Below are 5,672 nucleotides of genomic sequence, written 5' to 3' on the forward strand. Positions count from 1 at the left end.
ACGGGGACATGGGGGACACAGGGGGGACGCGGGGGGGGACACGGGGACATGGGGGACATGGAGGAGGACACGGAGGGACATGAGGGGGACGTGAGAACGCCCCCAGAACGCCCGGGGTCCCTGGGGTGTCCGAGGTCCGGGTGTGTCCGGGGTCCGTGGGTGTCCCCGGCGCCGCGGGGTGTCCCCGGTGACACGGGTGTCCCCTCCGCCGTGGGTGTTCCCGCAGGACGGGGTTCCCGGGGTGACACGGGGTGTTGCCCCCCCCGGTGGGTGCCCCCGCCGGGTCCCGGGTGGCCGTGCCGGGCGTGCCCGGGTGGTCCAGGGGGGACTCGGGTGTCCGGGCTCGTGGGTGGGGGCAGAGATTGGGAGCAGCGCCCGGGGCGGGCGGGGACACGGGGCGGGACCGGGACACGGGACGGGACTGGGACCAGTACAGGGACACGGGACGGGACCGGCACCGGGACAGGGGACGGGACTGGGAGCGGAACCAGCTGCGGTAACGGAACTGGGATTGGGAACGGGGACCGGCACTGGGATGATGGAAGGGGGACCGCGACCCAGATCGGGGCGGGGATAACGGGACGGGACTGGCACCAGCAGTGGGGAACGGGACAGGAACCGGGACCAGCTCAGAGTTACTGGGACCAGCTCAGAGTTACTGGGACCAGCTCAGAGTTACTGGGACGGGAACCGAGACCAGCACGGGGATAACTGAAAGGGATACTGGGACAGAAAGTGGGACCTGCACGGGATAACGGGGTGGGTCTGGGATCAGTTCAGGCTTGTTGGGACGGGAACTGGGACCAGCTCAAAGTTATGGGACGAGAACTGAGACCAGCACAGGGATAATGGGATAGGAATTGGGAGGGACCAGTTCAAGGATATTGAGACGGAAACTGGGAGTGCACGGGGATAACGGGATGGGACTGGGACCAGTTCGTGGTTACTGAGAGGAGAACTGGGACGGCAGCACGGGGGAACGGGACGGACTTGAACCCGCTGGAGAGGGAAGGGACCAGCGGGAGCCGAGAAGCCCCCCCAACCCCCTCCCCCAGGGGGGATCCAGGCGTCCGGGAGCGGCCCCCGCCCCCGCATCGGGAAGAACGGGGCCTCTGTCCCCGCGGGGACAATGCGGACATTGACGGGCCCCCCCACCCCCACTGCCCCCGCAGGACCCCCCATGGCAGAAAAGGATGACCCCCCAAACGCAGCCCCCGCCCCCGCCGGCCCCCCCGGCACCCAGGTGGGCACGGGGGGAGCGCTGGGGGGGGAGTCCGGGGGCTGTGGGGGGCTGTGGGTGTGGGGGGATCGTGGGGAATTATGAGGGACTATGGGGCACCCAAGGGAGCTCGGGGGGCTGGAGACCCATGGGGAGATGTTGGGGGGGCGAGGGGAGGCATGAGGGACCCCAAGGAGCTCGGGGGGGGTGCGAGGGGGCCATGGGGAACAGTGAGAGGGGGTTATGGGGGAGCCCAAGGCTCCACGGGGACCTGTGGGGCACAAGCGGGGAGCCCTGGGGAGCTGGGGGGGCACGGTGGGGTGTACAGGTGAACTGGGGAGGGGGGCTGGAAGGGACCCTGCCAGGCTGGGGGGCCGTAGGGGGGGCCGGCGGGTCCCTCCTTGAAGGCCCCACTCTGGGTGCCCCCCCCCGCCCAGCCCTGCCGGCCCGTGCCGAGGGTCCACGCCTTTGGGAAGGGGGGGCAGGCGCCGCGCAGGGACCCCCGCACCCCCCCCGCCATGCGGGGCTGGCTGCACAAGCAGGTGAGAGCGGGGAGGGGGGTCACGGGGTTTTGGGGGTTTGGGGGACCCGTGGGGGGTGCGGGGGTGGAAGGGCTGAGTTGGGGATCAGAGAGGCTTTGGGGGGATCTGGGGCAGTTCGAGGTGCTGGGAGGGTTGTGAGATTTGGGGTCGATATGGGTGTGTGGAAATGCTGCGGGTTGTGCAGGGTTGGGGGGTCCGGAGTGGGGGGGATGGGGGGGTATTTGGGGGTCAGGAGATTTGAAGGGGTTCTGGAGTGTTGGGGGGTCCTGTGGGTGGCTATGCGGGTTGGAGGGGTCAGGGAGGGCAGTATGGGGTTTGGGGAGGTTGTAGGGGACCAGAAACATTTGGTGAGTCTGGGACACTGTGGGGGCATTATGGGATTTGGGGGGTTTGGGATGGGACAGGGTGTTGGGGGGTTATGGGGATTGGAAGGGTCTGGGAGGGCAGGGGGTTTATGGGGTTTAGGGAGTCTGAGAGGGCAGGGGGTTTATGGGGTTTGGGCATTTGGGATGGCAGAGGGTTTGTGGGGTTTGGAGGGTCTAGAATAGTAGGGGGTTATGGGGTTTTGGGGGGTCTGGGATGGCAGGGGGTTTATGGGGTTTGGATGTTTGGGATGGCAGGGGGTTTATGGGGTTTGGGGGGGTCTGGGGTGGCAGGGGATTTATGGGGTTTGGGGGGGTCTGGGGTGGCAGGGGGTTTATGGGGTTTGGATATTTGGGATGGCAAAGGGGTTTATGGGGCTTGGGGGGGGTTGGGATAGCAGGGGGTTTATGGAGTTTGGGAAATCAGGAGGGGTTGGGGGATCTGAGGCAGCAGAGACCCCCGGGGGAGGGGGTGATGGACTGGGGGACTCAGCCCCTGTCCCCCTCTCCCCCAGGACAGCTCGGGGCTGCGGCTCTGGAAGCGCCGCTGGTTTGTCCTGGCGGATCTCTGCCTCTACTACTACCGGGGTGAGGGGGGCGGGGGGGGCGGGACACCCTGGGGGTGCGGGGACCTGCGGGTGAGGGGGGGCTTGAGCGACCCGGGGTACCTGTGTGGGGGTGTCAGCGATCCTGGGGGATCCCCGGGGCATTGGGGATCCTGGGAGACTGGGGGGCCCTGCGGTGTTGGGGGTTCCTGGGAGTCTCAGGGATCCCAAGGGGACTAATGGTCCCTGGGGGGATCAGGGTTCCTGGGGTACTGGGGGGCTGTAAGGGGGGAGGGCAAAAGACTGGGTGTCCCTGGGGTGTTGGAGGTCCCTGGAGCGGTCGGGGATCCCAGTGGGATCCATGGGGCATTTGAGGGTCTCTGGGGGAGTCAGGGATTCCTGTGGGATGTGGGGTCCCTGGAGCTTGGGGCATTCCTGGAGGTTCAGGGAGCCCCGGGAATTGGGAGTCCCTGGGGCATTTGAGGGGGGCTCAGGACGGGATGGGGATTCTGACAGGATCAGGGGTCCCTGGGGCGTTGGGGGTCCCTGGGGGATTGAAAAGGTCCTTGGTGGGGTTCTGAGGTCTGGGGGGGGCTCTAGAGGTTTGGGGGCAGCCGATGGGACTCAGAGGAGTTCCCAGCACCCCCCTGGTGATCCTGGGGGTCTCGGGGTGCCCGCGGAGTCCCTGGCACCCCCACTCTGATCCCTCTTTGCCCCCCAGACAGCAGCGAGCAGCGAGTGCGGGGCGGGCTCCCCCTGCCCGGCTACGAGATCCGCGTCCTACCCCCCGCCCCCCGCGCCCCCCGCTCCCCCCAGTTCCTGTTCACGGTCAGCCCCGGGCCCCGGGGCCGCGGATCCGGGGGTGCCCTGGGTGGGGGGACAGGCCCCGAAGACCCGGACCCCCAACCATGGAACCCCCTCGTTCCCAGGCCGAGCATCCCGGGATGCGAACGTACTGCCTGGGGGCTGAGACCCCCGAGGAGCTGCACGCCTGGGTCTGTGCCCTGCGCCGGGGGGCATCGCCCCTGCCCGGCTCAGTGGGGTACGGGGGATTAGGGGCACAGGGGGAACGGGGGGCATCGCCCTTGCTCGGTAAATGGGGTAGGAGGGGTAGGACGGGACAGGGGGCATTGTCCCTGCCCGAGGGAGTGGGATACGGGGGGCACGGGGAGCACGGGGGGCACGGGAGGCATCGCCTCTGCCCGGGCGAGGAGGGTATGGGGGGCACCGGGTGGCATGGGGGCATCGCCCTTGTCCGGGTAAGTGAGGTAGGGGGTCACGGGGGGCACAGAGGGCATCGTCCCTGCCCCGGGGAGTGGGGTATTGGGGCACAGCGGCACCGAGGGGCACTGCCCCTGCCAGGGTGAGTGATGTACGGGGGGCACAGGGCACGGGGGGCACGGGGGCATCGTCCCTGCCCGGGGAAGTGCGGTATGGGGGGCACCGGGGGGCATCGCCCTGTCGGGGAGAGTGGGGTACGAGGGGCACAGGGGCACTGGGGGGGCTGGATCCATGAGGGGGCACAAGGAGCCTGAGTACTGAGGGGTTTGGAGGAGGTTTGGGGGATCCCAGAAGGCGGGAGGAGGTGGCAGAGTTTGGGGGAGGTCAGAGAGAGTTTGGGGGGATTGGTGAGGGGGTCACAGAGTGCTGGGGGGGTGTTGGGGGGCAGTTAACCTTTTAACGCCTCTTTTCTCCCCCCTGCCCAGCTCCCCCCGCTCCCTGTCCCCGCAGACACCCCAGGACACCCCCAGTGCGGGTCCCCCCTCGCCCCCATTGCCCACCCGCCCCCCTGGATGGTGGTCCCCGTGCCCCCGGGGGGAGGGGCTGGGGGGCCCCCCTGTCTCCCCCCCTCGCCGCCTCCCGCTCCCTCCGCTGCCCCCCGGCGAGGTGAGCTGGGGGGGGGCACTGGGACTTGTACTGGGGGAGGGGGGCAGTTACTGGGGTGATTGTGGGGCAGGTCTGTGGGGCAGGCTGGGGGGCTAAGAGGTAAGAGGGGGTTATGGGGCAAGAGGGGGGGGCTCTGGGGCAGGAGGGGGGTTATAGGGCAGGAGGGGCTCTGAGGCAAAAGGAGGGGCTGAGGGGCAGAGGGTTATGGGGCAGGTGGGGCTATGGGGGAGAGAGGGGAGGTTACGGGTTAGGAGGGGTTATGGGGCAGAGTAGGGGGCCTATGGGGAAGGAGGGTGGGGATTTGGGGCAGGAGGGGCTGTGGGGCAGGGTGGGGGAACTCTGGAGCAGGGTGGGGGAGCTCTGGGGCAGGAGGGGGGTCTCTGGGGCAGAGGAGGGGCTCTGGGGCAGGGCAGGGGTCTCTGGATGGGGCAGGAGAAGGAGGGGGTGCTCTGGGACAGAGGAGGGGTCACTGGGGCAGAGAGTGGGTCTCTGGAGCCGGAGGGGTGGCAGGAGGGAGGGCTCTAGGCAGAGGAGGGGTCTCTGGGGCAGAGGGTGGGCCCTGGGACAGGAGAGGGTGTCAGGGGCAGAGGATGGGCTCTAGGGCAGGACGGAGTGCTCTGTGGGGCAGAGGGTGGGTCTCTGAAGCCGGGGAGGGCAGGAGGAGGGGCCCTGGGCAGAGGAGGCGTCCCTGGAGCCGAGGGGGGTCTCAGGGGCAGAGGAGGGGTCTCTGTAGCCGAGGGGACGGAGCAGCTCCGGGGACGCCGCGGCTCAGGCTGGAGCATCGGTCCCTCCTGTGCCCTCCCGCAGGTGCCCCCAGCGCAGGAGGAGCTCCCGGCCCGGGAGGACCCCGGGGCCGCTCTGGGGGGACCGCGGGGACGCCCCGACCCCGAAACCTCTCCCGCAGGTGGGTCCGGCCCCGCCCCCGCCCCGCCCCGCCTCCTTTAGCGAGCAAAGCCCCGCCCTCCCTCTGACCCCGCCTCCCGCAGGGCGGAGCCCTCGGAAGCCCCGCCCCGCCGGAGCCGAGCGCGAGCCGGAGCGACACCCCGCCGCCAATCAGACGTCGAGCTCCGCGCCCGCAGCCAATGAGGCGTCGCCGCGGCGGCGGGCGGGGGCGGGG

The sequence above is a fragment of the Lepidothrix coronata genome, unplaced genomic scaffold, assembly GCF_001604755.1.
Source record: "Lepidothrix coronata isolate B3197 unplaced genomic scaffold, Lepidothrix_coronata-1.0 Scaffold305, whole genome shotgun sequence".
Classification (NCBI taxonomy): domain Eukaryota; kingdom Metazoa; phylum Chordata; class Aves; order Passeriformes; family Pipridae; genus Lepidothrix; species Lepidothrix coronata.